At 53.7% G+C, this 13,828-nt stretch overlaps 1 long non-coding RNA gene across 2 annotated transcripts; it reads left to right on the forward strand.

Annotated features, from left to right (window-relative positions):
• Positions 1–5,752: 5,752 nt before the first annotated feature.
• On the forward strand, positions 5,753–13,164 carry LOC122223135. Of its 2 annotated transcripts, XR_006204066.1 has the most exons (4): positions 5,753–5,842; positions 8,449–8,525; positions 8,774–9,512; positions 11,202–13,164. It is a non-coding gene; the product is annotated as an uncharacterized LOC122223135 (long non-coding RNA). The 2 variants fall into 2 exon arrangements; XR_006204065.1 differs by lacking the exon at positions 11,202–13,164 and having other exon boundaries at positions 8,774–10,105.
• The last annotated feature ends 664 nt before the right edge of the window (positions 13,165–13,828 follow it).

Raw genomic sequence — 13,828 nt, forward strand, 5'->3', positions numbered from 1 at the left:
CACAGATATCACCAGACTTGGCCCAGGGAGGCCGACTGTGCTCTCGGGAAAGATCGAGACCTTGAATGTTTAAATTGAAAGCGTGCCCAGAATTGGCCCCCTTCCCTCTGCCGTTAGGAAGACAAGTCTTGCTACAGTCATCACTGAAATCTAGTACAAATGTCTTCTCTTGGAGCCTCTTGGGTGGGGTGGTAGTTTTTCAACTGTCAGCAATCTTTTAGCTTAAAAAAAAAAAAAAAAAAAAAAGCAAACTTTCCAGTCCTGTTCTACCTGGAATACATTTTCTTCTCTGGGGCCCCTCCCCCAGGCCTTCACCATTCTGTCAACACAGTAAAGCCAGCCCCCTCCCTAGCCGCAGGCCGCTGAATGAATCAGTTCTTTGCTCCACCGAAGGAAATATTTCCATGGAGTTGGGCCAAGAAAACCCCTTGCTTGAATCCGGGGGCTGGCCCACGCCCAGAGCCAGGGGGGCCGCGTGGGGGCGGGGAGGGCCAACCTGGCCACCTTTCCTCCTGTGGGTCTGTGACTTCTAAAATCCAACCCACGGTAGTGGCCTGTGTCGCCAAGATCCCATTCTTGGCCAGGCTCATCCCCTGGTAAAGGGATTTCTCTAGGGCCCTCCTGTCCGAATGAAACCATTTGAAGGTCACTTTTTTTTTTTTTTCCTTTTTTTTCTGTTGTTACCAACTCAGAATTTTTTTCATCGCTTGTCCAGGTTCAGGAGAGCCCTTCCAGAAGTCGGGTGTGGCTGTGGGGGCTGTCCCAGCCCTTCCATGCCCACCCCGTTTTTTTTTAAGTTTACTTATTTTATTGAGAGAGAGAGAGAGAGAGAGAGAGAGAGAGCGCATGCACACACATAAGCAGGGGAGGGGCAGAGAGAAAGAGGGAGAGAGAATCCCAAGCCAGCTGTCCACCATCAGCAACAGGGTCCTACGTGGGGCTTGAACTCACGAACCGTGAGATCATGTCCTGAGCCGAGATCAAGAGTCTGGACTGCGTCACCCAGGCACCGCCCCGCCCGCCCCGTGTTTGAAAGCCTCTGTCCAGGCCCTGTGTCCGGAGTCTCCTGATTTTTATTTATTTTAGAAAAAATTTTCATATTTCAGGTCCCTAAGGAAGAGGCTCAAATGGTCAGTCATCTTGCACTGCTGCGTTTTTTAAAAATGCACATTTTAAAAGCAATACATAGAGTAGAGAAATCCAGAAAAGTAGCAGTCACCCAGAATCTATTCACCCAGAACAACAAATGGTTTTGGGGGGATATTTGGGGGTAATTTGGGCTATCACTTTCCTGTTCTTTTTTATTGGCTCTAGTCATGGAAAGTACTAGTAAAGAACAGCGTCTGCCCTCTCTCCCGCATACCATAAATCCCCAGAGTGAAACACATACATGAGCTGCCTCGAAGCCCAGCAGTCTACCGGGAAGTAAGCTTTATCCTTGGCCTTTTGCAAAACGCACTGACTTTTATTTGCCTTTTAATACCTACAATTTGACAAACTCCTCTATGCAAAGGTTGAGGCTGCACCCAGAACTCAGGTTTCAGGGAAGCAGGGCGTTCCTGATATCGGTGTCCTGGATAGAAGTCCACGTGTGCACAGACAGCCGTGTCCTCAGCTCCCCAGAATCATGACATCTGGCAGAGACACCGCCCCCCCCCCCCGCCCCGAAGCATCCAAATCACAGGGAATGTGGGTATGAATCATGTTTGGATAAGTGACCAGAAGTAAAAAGTGAGCCCCTCGTGCAAGTCCTTAAATGCTAAAGAGGTTAGACTTCATTTTGAAGGCAAAATCAGGTTCCCAAGAGGGACGCCTGGCTGGCCGGCTCACTTGGTAGAGCATGGGACTCCTGATCTCAGAGTTGTGGGTTCGAGCCCCACGTTGGGAGTAGAGCCTACTTTAAACTTCCTGAGGGGTTGTCAGCATCAGAGCAACAGGTCAGTGTGCATTCTACAAGAGCCACTGTCAATTCCAGGACCCCCAGAATGTGGGACTGTTGTTTATTTGATAAGTTCTCCCAAATCCTTGACGGCTGGACGTCCAATCTCTCACCTTATAGGAGGCAGAGAGGCTGTACCGGACAATGCCCAGGCTTCCTCACCCCAAAATAGCTTCATGGGAAGTCCCTCTGTATGCCCTGCTGCTTCTCTGATTTTGGCTGAGGTCTACAGGAGGAATGGAAAAGGGGTTCAGGGATGTGTGATTTGGGGAACTTGGAGTCGCCAGAGGCTGGCACTGGCGCTAGAGTTTCGGAAGGCATAGCCTCACGCAGCCAACTGTGGGAGGTGCAGAAGGAACCTCAAGAGATTTCTGGGGAACACTCCTATTCTAGGGGTGTAGAATCTGAAAGACTATCTGAAAGACTGGGAAAATCTGCTTAGAGGAACAGTCGCTCAGGGGATGCCGTTTTGTAAAAGCCTGCAGTGTGGTTTTTGAGAAGAGGGTACATTTACCCATGGCTAGGGAGACTGATATAGGAGGACCTTGTCTTCATCTCCTGGCCAAATCTTAGGACGTTTGTACACTTGCCCACAAGTATGTACATGTGGGTAGGAGACTGCTCACACAGCTTTTGAGGGTTCCCAAGTATGAATTAAAAAAAGAAGAAAAATGTGTGCTTTGAATTAGATCTATGTGAAAAAAAAAAAAAAAAAAGGCAACAGGCTAAGCCATGCGTCTGGGACACTGGCTCTCCTCCAGGGCGCTTGAGAGAGAGCTGGGTTTCGGCATGTACAGAAAGAAAACGAACCATTTCTCAAACCTGGATTTCCTTGTCTGTTTTGTCCTATTGATATCAATCTGAGCCCTCAAATGTCCTTTTTTGACAAAGGGAAGCATGCACGACATTGCTCTGATTGAGAAACAGTTTGGATCCAAATATTACCATAGATTTGGCTCTTTCAAGTTATTTCTTCCATTGCTTTGGACCAATAAATATTTAAAAAGTTAGGTTCTGAGCTCCAGAAAAGCCAACAAAAACATTTAAACATATGGATATCTTTTTTTATTGTGGTTAAAACCATGCTCAGTAGAGATTAGTTTACAGCAGTGTTTTCTTTCTCTCTTTGCTTTTTTTTTTTTTTTTTCCTATCTTTTTCTTTCTCTCTTTCTTTCTTTTAGGAAGCCAGAAGGATAAACATGTTGCCATGGTGTTCTGTTTAAAATAAAATACAATGGAAAGAAAAGCAGAATGATGAAGTAACCACATGGCCTGCAGGATACACCTGATACTAATTACTGTCATGCAGAATGTTCTGGAAGACATTTGACTCGCCTGATGTATACATTCAAATCAAGCAAAGCAGGACTGGAAGGCTCCTTGGGGACCATCTTGTCCAACTCTTTCCTTTTTCCAGATGAGGAAATAGGGGCCCAGCGAGAAGAAGGGCCTGGACCTCAGCCTCCCAGTTAGGAGGGAGTAGAGCCGGGATTCAACCCCCCGGGGGGTTTTGGTCGGAAACACATAATTTCCAGGGTCCTTTTACCTTGGCCTGTCAGCGAGACCCTGAAAAAGAGGAGTGGGCTTTACTGGTAAACTCGGAGCACAGGGCTTCGGAGCCAGAGAGCCCAGAAAAAAAGCAGAGAGGCTGATTGCACCAGGAGGCCCAACTTTCCTCGTGGGCGCCAGGCCCTGAGAAGAGAGATGCGCATTGGATGTCTGGAGTTTCTCCTTCCAGGGCCTCCCAGGGGCACCCAACCGAGGCCGGGGGCTCCTCCCGGAGCATCCACTCATGTCCTTCTGGGGCTGCAGGGCTGACGCCAGGAGGCACTGTGTCTACGACAGCCTCCAGGGGCCCGGAATGCGTGGCTACTGACGCTCTCTGGTGGCCGCCCAGTCTCCCACGCAGGCCTCCCACGCGCGGCGGGCCAGCGGGGGCCCCCGTGACAATGCGCACCCCTAGCCTCTGCCCCCGAGAGGCTAGCAACCGGGCCTGCCGGCGTCTGATTGGCTGCGCGGGCCTGACGACAGGGGCTCCTGGACGCTGATTGGTCGCGGCCAGCTCCGGCTGTTTCCTAGCTATTAATACCGAGGCTAATAAACGTTCTCCTGTTGACAAGGATGCTCGGAGCCATGATTTTTTGAAGCTTTCTTGACGTCTGCGGCTGGTGCAGGCCTTTCTGTCTCGCGAGTCCTGCTGGGGGACTCTAGTCTCTGGGGCTCCTTGCATGGTCCCCAGGCTGTAAATTGGGTGTTCTCTTTCTCCCTCCCATTACCTGACACTTTCGGGGGGCTTCCTGCCATGCCCCTCCCCCCAAGCGCACTTTATCGTCGTCTCCCCAACAGCGCGCCTGCTTCATCTATAAACGAGCCCCCCGCCCAAGGCCCGGTGTCTCTCGCGACCTGGGGGTCCACTCTCAGCTCCGTGTCACTACCCGTGGGCTTACAAATAGCTCTGTCCCTTCCTTCCAGCCCCGGAGTCTCCTGTGTGTGTGAAAGCCACCTGGCAGGGTCGCCGCGCATGGGGGGCTCGCTCTGGAGCGGCTTTGAAACCCCCCAGGAGGGGCGGGGGAGCTGCTCTACCTTGAGAGTCCCCGCAGGGCCCCTCTGCCTGTCCCCTTTGGGACCCATCACTCATCGTCACCCCTCTTCTGTCACCAGGCGCTTCATCCTTGCCCTCCGGCTGCCACCCACCTGTCACCCTAAGATAGATTCTTAGTCCCTTTCAACAGCATTTTGACCTTTTCGAGAGGACATTTGATTGACGGCCCTGCCCGCTTTGCCACTCAGTGCCCGGCAGAGCTGCCGAAGGCGCCACCTGTTACGGATTAAATCTCATGTGCCAAGTCCCGGAGCACGAGGCCGTGCAAGCTATGTTCTGCCGCAACATGTGTCGCTGCCTGTTTCCCCGGGGCGGTATGGGGCGGGGGGGGGGGGGCTTCTCAAAGTGTATGTGTGTGGGGAAATCACCTCAATCTGGGGGGGGGGGTACCCCATGCATCTTCAAGCAGGACTCAGTCCTCCTCGAAAAGTAGTTTCCCTAGAGGGACACGGCTCATGTCTAAATTATTCTCACGCCCCCTCGTTAGGGGGGTACCCCCTCGTTGACGTGTGGGAAACAGACCCCCTGGCAGAGGAAGGGACGTTGGCAGGTTCTCACACGCGGGTTGTAAGCGGCAAAGCCCGGGACTCAAAACCTGGTGGTGGTGGTTGTTGTTGTTTTTCTGACTCCGAGATGCTCTGCCGAGCCTTCCATGTCAAAGATAGCCAATCAGAAATAGACGGGTGGGCAAAAAGGGGGTGACAGCCGCCGACTTACATTTGGGTCCCGGCTACCTCGCTCGGGGCGTTTTATTTTCCAGGACAATAAGCAGAAAGCATCGTTTTCTCTCCCTAAGCCGCATCCTCTGATAGAGGTTCCGAAATGGTCAGGTGTGTGTCTGCTGTCCCCAGCGCCCCGGCTTTACCCTCGGCCCGCCTGGGGAAAACCGTCCCTTGTGCCGTTCTCCCAGCGAATCGCGCCGGCAGATCGCCCTGCTCGGTGAGCGGGGCTCGTGTCGGGAAAAAGCACCAGCGAACACAGGGTGTTGGTCATGGCGGCGAGGGGCACTGCGGCAGAATTTTTTCCTCCCTTCTTTGCTGCAATCTGGGTGCGGCTAGAGCAATTTGTCATAGAATCTGGGGGGCTCATTTTTCCGGCCAATCACTTTTGGAGAAATGAGCGCATTGCAGCAGAATGCGCTGACGTCAGAGACCACCCCTTCTGCGCCTCCATATAAACCCCACCCAGCCAGCCCCTAGCGCAGACGGCGGAGAGCTGGGATGGAGCGCGCCTTGGCCCGCTGGCCTTGGCCGCAGCTCCTCGGGAGACCCGGGGCGCCCACGCGAGACTCTCCCCACCTGGTGAGTGGTTGGCCATCCTTGCCCGAAAGGATGTGCAAAACGAAGACGACAGCCCTTCGAGGTTGGGCTCCGTCCTCCTGGCCATGCCGATGACAGACGCCGGGGACCTTCTCCTGCAGGCGGCCACCTCGCCTGGTCCCCGAGTGTCGGCAAATGCAATTCTGTCAGGCAGGAAAATCTCGAGGCACATTTTTTTTTTTTTTTCCTGGGGAGGAGGTGGGGGGAATCAGGGCCCTGTTCTTGTCCAGCCCCCTTAGCTTGAGGGCAGGCTGGGTGGTAGGGGCTCGCATTAAGTCGAGTGGGCGGAATCCGATCAGATCCCTGTCAGAATCCAGTATACCTCAGTCACCCGGGTCTAAAACCCAGATTTTCTGTGCTGGAAGCCACCTTTAGAATCACGGAGGGTGGGAGACATGGCGGCGGGTGCATTTTGCATGCCCCCACGAGTTGGGGGGGGGGCGGGAGCACGTAAAGAGAAGAGTCCCCCGGAGATATTTCCCCCCTAATTTTTGGCCAGGTTCTTGGGGGCCTGTAGGCGTGAAGAGTACAGGTTCCCGTCCGCAAGGGATTACGGATCCAAAACACACGGGTTTCGTGCAGAGCAGACTCTAGGCAACATTTAGAGTAAAATTGCGAACCGAGAGCATTTGGTTTCCCGTGATCAATCACTTTAATAGTGGAGAGATATGGCGCCCAAGTGCAGACGTGCCAGGAACCCCCAGGATCAGTTCCGTAGGGGAAGGCGGCTGGGGGGAGGGTCAGATCATTGGGGGCACTGGCAGAATAGAAGCAGGGGGGTGGGTTGGGGTGCAGAGAAGGCCGTGTCCTTAATCTGGGGGAGGCTAATCAAGAGGCAAGAGCGAAATAGAGAAAAGGGGGCGTGTTGGAGGGTGTCTAGGCGCTGGGAGTTGGGAATTGGGGGTCGGGGGTCTTTTTAGCATTGCGTGATGGTCGCTGGAAGATTCTGACATGTTGCGGGCTTTTGACTTTTGATAAAGTCGTCTTTTGCCATTTCCTTTGTCCCTGTCAAGCCCCCCCACGCCGCCCCCTCCCCACTCTGGGCCGGCGGGCTTGGGGAGGGGAGGCGCGAGCGGGTTGCTACGTGGCAGGTTTCTGGAAGGTTCCCTCGCTGGCCGCCAGAGGGCGCTGGTGGCACTGCGGAATTTTGGGGGGCGGGGTGGTGAGGGGAGGTGGCCTTTGTTCTTCTGCTGGAGGGGGTCGAGCGCGGGATTTGCTGGAGAATTCTGGATTCATTTACCTGAGGGGGGAATGTTTGGAGATCTTGGGGTGCACTGGGGAGCAGCCGTAGCATTCGCGCTGGGGCAGAGATGTCGTGATTCGCACTGGCTGTGTGACTTAGGGTGTCATGGGAGAGCGTGGATGCAGATTAGTTTATTTTGGTTGGCATTGGTTTTGGGGTCTTATGAAGGTGGGGCTTATTTGAGCAGGATGAAGAGGTCGTGAAATCGTTCATTAGGTGCCATCGTGCAGGGTCTTGAAATTCTTGCTGTGGTCAAGAAGGGGAGGTGAGACTTGGCGGGGGGGGGGGGGGGTGGTCTATAGGGCTCTGGATGATTTTAGGTGGTTTTGCCTTTATATTATTTTTTTAGTAATACTGTTTTTTTGCATCACGTGTCCAGAGACCACACAAATGAGTGAAACGGTGTATTGAGACCTGGGCCTTTATAATTTTAATTAATTTATGTTTAATTGGATTTCCCGAAGGTCAGAGCCAAGATTTCTGTGTTTGTACTTATTAAAAGTGGAATCGTGTTCTGGAAAGATCCTATGGCGAGTGCCTCCTTGATAGCCTCATACGTCTCCGGTGCATGGCGACCCCCACGGCCGGGGGGCGCAGAAAGACCCCTGGCCATGTGTTGGGAGGGGGGGCTGCTCCATATCTACAGGTGGATTCTGGCAGGCGATGGCGGGCGTGGTGTTTCAGTGACTTGGCGGCCCTGCGCGACGCGCTGGTATGGGCTTTGGCCTCCCCCAGCCCGAGACCTGTTGGGCGCCCCCCCCCTCCCCTCCCCTCCCTCCCCGCCCATTCTATGCCAGCTGTGCCCCTGGCAGCTGCGGGCCAGGCGCTGCGGGGGCGCGGGAGGCTCTGCTGCGCGCGCACGCGCGCCGCAGGTGGCTGTGCTCCGGAGTCTTGGGTGCCGGACGCGCGCCCCCTAGCGGTCTGTGCCTGCAAATGGCTCTTGGCCCGCTAGACCGTGCTTCGATTCGCGCATGCGCACACAGCTAACACTTGTGCCCTGTCAATCAAGTCTTCCTTACCCCCTCCCACTTCTCTCCCTCCTCCCCTTTCCAGTTCTTTCCTTCCCACCCCTCCCATTTCTCCTCTTCCCCCTCCCCTCCTGTTTTCCTCAGCCCTCCTTCCCCCCTTCCTCTCTCCCATTCCCTCCTCCCTCCACCTCCCTCCCCTTTCTCCTCCCTCTGTTCCCCTCCTCCTTCCCTCCTAACTCCTCCCTCCCCCTCCTCCCTCTTTCCCGCTGCCCCCTCCCTCTTCCTCTGACTGCCCCCTCCCTCTCTCTGCTGTTCCAGCGCTGACCGTTAGAGGTCATCAAGATGGTTTCTAATCTGGCCCCCTTCCCATGCCATAGGGTCTCTTCAGGGATGACATCATCCGTTCACCTCCTTGTCTTCAAGGACCACCTCTGGATGCCATGCTGCTGCCAAGGTGCTTGCTGCTCACCTCCACCTGATGGTACCTCAGCCCCTCTTTGTGGCAGTACATACTCAACCTGATGGGCAGAATCCCCCCTCCCCCCTGCCACTCTCCTTGCACCGCACCCGGGCCCATTAGCAATTAAAAGACCATCTAAAATTTTAACTCATTAGTTTTTGCTGTAATTAACTCACTTAAATTTTAATGACTACCTCGACTTAGGCTTTTAAGTGGGTCCTCTAACCTTTGATCAATTGCAGAGGGCACTAGGAGTTCGACCCCTGGATGGCACCAGCGTCCAAAGCAGCCCCTGGCAGAGACCCCTTCCCCCCCCTCCCCCCGTGGACCAGGATGACGAAGGACGAAGAGGACCAGGACCGACCACCCAGCTCTCCCTCTTGGCTAAATGCTCAAACCAATGCCCTAGTGAGGGGGCATTGGTCGTTAACCTCTGACCTGTGCTATCTTTGAACACTTTCCTATAAGTCTCCGCTTGCGTTAATGTGCCAGCGACCTGGAGTGTTTCCCTCCCCAAAAAGTTGTGGGTCTTTCTCCGACAACAAACCCATTGTTGCCGTTGCGATGTCCTGAACGGAAGGATCCCTTCTGGGAACTTCTCAGGAGGGGGACCTGGGCCAAGGGCTCGACCAGCATCTCACTGGCAATTCCAAGGCCCATGGTGGGCTTCTGGAATGAGCATGAGCCCCGACGCCATGCTTCTCAACTGCCAAGGGCACCCCCACCTCTTCTGAGATCCCCCTGGGCTTTCTGGGGGAATGGGGCCAAGAAGGGTAACCTCTCAGGGTTGTTGTGAGTATTAAATGAGGTGAAACAGCCTCAGGCAAGGCCGGGCATAGAGGAGGTGACTGGCAAATGTTTGTTGAAACAGTCTGGTAGGGTCAGTCCTTTCCCGCCTCGTCACGTGTCTCACTCTTCTCGTTTATTCTCCCACAGCGCTCCAGGCAGCCCCTCCCCACGGGGCTCTCCTTGCACCACCAGGTAGGGGTCCGCCAAGATGGGCATTGGGCTGGCCCGAGTAGGAATGCGAATCACGCATGTGGTCATTTCCAGAGCACTTTCTCTGTTGTCTGAGTGTGTTCCTCCCATGCCCTACATCCACGTGAACCAAGCAGCCTCCTTTACAGATGAAAACGGATTTGGCATTGATTTGAGTGATCTGAAAAGGTGGGTGGGCAAGAGGACGTGGGGGAACCCAGTGCCCTTCCCGTGGCACCGTTCACGGTGACAGTGAGGACACTGAGGCTGGAGGAGTGTAAGTATTCTGTCACCTTCTTGGCAAGAGAAGGGGTCAGAGTCGGACCCCGGGTGCCACTTGTGACTGCCCCTTAACCCCCTGGCCCAGAGTTCTACTAAGAGCCCTTTATTTCCGAAGAGACACTTGGCAGTGGGATAGCCTATTTGAAATCCCAGCTGTCCAGGGTGGTCTGGGGGGGTCTGGGTGGCCCCCCCCCATGCTGGTGCCATGTGCTGGTCCCACCTCTCAATGACGGTGTGACCTTAAACAAGTCACTTAACTCTTCTAAGCCCCAGTCCCTTTCATGGGCTAAATGGGGATTAAAAAAAAAAAAACAACAGAAAAAAAAAACAACACAACACCCGGTTTATCTACCCCACAGGGCGCTTTTGAAGCCCAAATGATGTGACCACTATGAAAGTGCTTTGTAAATCGCTGTGGAAATCGCTAGATACTTAACTCCTGGGGGGTTAGTCCCTCTTGGTGCCAATGCCCAGCCCTCTTCTCCCTTGGCCATAACAGCACCCAGTAGGTGCTGTGTGTGTTTGCACTCCATAAATAAATTCTGGGATAAATAAAAGCAGAATTAATTCAACAAACATTTTCCGGAACGCTGACAATGTGCCCAGCACACCGGGCCTGGTATGTGATCCAAAGACGCTGCAAACAGTCTCCTGGAAGCTAATTGGGGTCCCCAATTGATCAGTACTTTCTTTCGTCCCCTTTTAAGCCGACCAGTTTTGTCCGGACGGGACAAAAACAACCTTGGCGCTTTAGAGAAGCCCAGCTTGGTGGAGACAATAGCTCCCGGGCATCTGAAAGGGGCTGATTGGATTATGTGGCAAATGATGGTGGAAGGGTGACTTGGAAGGCGACAAATGAAGTGGGCGGAGGGCTGCTTTGAGTTAATCCAGGCTATTAGGAGGGAACCTTTTGTCTTCCAGGGCCTGGCAGGAGCTTTTACTACTGGTTTTTACGTCCTTAATGTAAGGACGTGTAATTTATGGTCAGTGCAAATCCAGGCCCGGTGAGATTTGAGTGGGCTGTAAAATTGAGCGTCCTGCTACCAGCGAGTAATTAGAGCGAACATTTATGTCTCCCCTTGCGCTCCGCGAAGGCCTTTTGCCACCATCAGTTCATTTGAACCTCACAACTCCCTGTCCTGACCCGGGGCTGGCCTGCCGCCTCCAAGGGGAACAGAGGCCATCAAGCCTTCCAACCGGGGCCCCACGGCACGTTTGCACCCCCGTCACCTCTTGGGTGGCAGAGGAAGAGGCGTCCTCTGCGCCGGTCCCTCCCGTCTCCGACCTGTCCCCTGTCCGACTACTTCTTCCCTCTGAACTCCTAACTTTGCTCTCTCCACAGCCGGGCGCCTCCCAGGCCCCTCCTGTCCCCCTTTCCAGCCACGACAGCCTGTCTCTTTCCTTTCACAGCCAAGCTTCTCGAAAGGCCTGTCTACACTCGCTGTCTTCCTTCCTCACCTCCAATTTTCTCTTCAACCCACTGCTTCCTGACTTGTTCTGCTCCGTCGAACGGCTCTCACTCAGGTAATGACTTTTCTGTCGCTTAACTCTGGACACATTTCCAACCCACGGACACACGGACACATTTTCGTTCTTTCCCTCCCGTGGCGTTCGGCTCTGGTTCCTTTGTCGACACATACTCCCCAGACGCTTCATAGAATCCCCTGCTCCTGGCTTCCCTCGTTCTTAGTTTCTCCTAGGAACTGGACTATTCACATCTCTCTGGGAAACCTTCTCCTGCCCTCTTGCCGGGTTTGAGGCCTGACTAAATCGCCTGGTGCTGAGGCCTTGGGGTTGGTCGGTTTTTTTCCAAGCCACGTTTTTCTCGGTTAAGGAATAGGGTTACTGATCTTTCCCCAGCAGGTCAGGTGGGATGTGTTGCAGGTAAGAACCGGGCACTTATTTGAGGGTCTTGAAATAAGGTCAGTAAAGTGTTCGTGAGAAAATTGGGAGTCCTCATTAGCTTTTCTTACAGGTTAAGTTCCCACGGGGAGAACCAGAAAGGGAACAAAGGAGTGCGGGCGGGGTGGGGGGGGGGGGGGGGGAGAGTAGCTGAGAAAGACCAAAAAAGAAAAAAAAAAAAAAGAAAACAACAACAACAGTAAGAAAAGACACGGAAGGCCCTAACAACAAAGTAGGGAGAGGAGACTTAGAAAACAGTAACGTCTCCCCAAAACCCCATCCAGAGAAAGTTTTCCTCTCGGGTGGATCGGGGCTAAAAAAAGTAAACAGGAAAAAGGTTTTAAATTGATTATCCCAGGGACAAATCCCAGGAAGCTTTCAAATCAAATTGCCCCATTTTAGGTTTTTAACTCCTTCTGTCAAGTTTAACCTCTTTACCTCCTGCATCCTGGTGAAACCCTCCCCAGCCCCCCTCGCTGGTGATTAAATCCCGAAGGTACACGCAGTCTTTCAGGGAGTGAATGGCCCACAGAAAGAGCCCTCCCCCTCCCCCCAGCTGTGGTTTTCAGTTTTATTCCACTTTCCGCCCTCTTCCCTTAATGAACACAGGGCTAATCTTGGGCCTTGTCAAGGAAGAGGCTGCAGACATTAATGAGGTAACTGCTGGACTCCAATATTCGTCTCATAAGGAGCCCTTCTTTGTCTGTGAAGGAAAAACACACTGATTATCATAATGAGGTGAACTAGCATCCGCAGGCAGGGGCGACCGGTGCTTAGGCCACACTTCTAATTCTGGTGCCGGAGCGAGCCGGGTTTCATTTGCTCCTCATTTAAGTCTTTGCCTCTGTCCCAGCGTGGGGCCCATTGAGCGGGGTTGAAAGTTGAAGGCTGCTCTGGGACTGGCCGCAGATAGGGCCCCTTTGCAGAAGAAGTTCCTTTGTTCGACCCTGCCACATACAGATGTCACAGTGGTCCAGGTGCTTCTTGTCTCCTGGCTTCCTTCTCCAGAAGCCCGGGGAATGGGGTCGCGTGTCTCCTACTGAAGCACGCACCTGACCTGTTTCGGGACTCCCTGGCCATCGCAAACTTCATTGTCGACCGGTAGAAACAGTGCCACAGCCTCCGTGCAGAACCCGTGGAATTCTCCCCCAGCCAACACCCATGGAATGCCCCCATCCTGGTCAAGAACTAGGTGGATATTAGCGCCCCATAGGCCCCCGCCCCCGCCATGGACCGGCATGGTTTGGGGCTCACATTTGACTCCCACACCCTGCCGAGAGTGAGCTTCAGAGGGCCAGCCGTTTGTCAGGGTCACTCAGTGAGCCAAGTGCACAGAGGGGACATTACAACTCCTGTCCGGCGTCAGAAGCGGTTAAGTCCCTGCTTTTACAACCCCCTGAGTCTCTCCCTCCCCCATATGCCCTGTGCCTCGCTGGAATGCACCCCGCTTTTGTCCTGATTTGAAGCCCCCCCCCCCCCCCCCCCCCCGAGCCCATCGGTGTCTTTAGAGCCTGAAACTTGCCCTAATGTGTCCCAAGTTCTGGACTTTCTTTCCCTAAGGCAGATCAAGATTAGGTCACTCCCAGTTCATCAGACCTGCTCAATGGAAGAAAAACAAAACTAAGGGAGAAGGAAGGTGTTTGGAACAGGGGCGCGCTTAGCAGAGGTGGGAGGGGGCTCATAACTTACCTGTTGGCCAGAGATTCTCTGGCATGAGTCAGAATGAGACTCATTCTTCGAGTCTGCCAAACCAACTGTCCCCTCCACACACATTGAAGGGTGTCCAGGTGACCCAGATGTCAGCCGAACGAGGGGACTGGGAGTGGATGGGCACTTCTGAATATAGGGATCCCACCAAAACCTGCCCTTCTCAGCATAGTTACTGGAAAGTACAATAGAGCAGTTCCTGGTGTTTCTGGACAAGAGGACTTTTAAATAGGAAGTTAACCACAGGCCTATTCTCAAATGCGTGCTAGCAAATTAAGCTACAAGCCCCCAAGTCCCTAATATTCCAGCATTTGAGAGCCTGGGGAGGGGGTGGAAGGCCTCTGTTAGCCAGGACCTTGGGGTTTGGTGCTCATTCCTGCCACCCTGAGTGCCTGGCACATGATGACATCTCCCCTAAACTCTGCCCC

This window comes from Panthera leo, chromosome B3 (assembly GCF_018350215.1).
Source record: "Panthera leo isolate Ple1 chromosome B3, P.leo_Ple1_pat1.1, whole genome shotgun sequence".
In the NCBI taxonomy this organism is placed as follows: Eukaryota; Metazoa; Chordata; class Mammalia; order Carnivora; family Felidae; genus Panthera; species Panthera leo.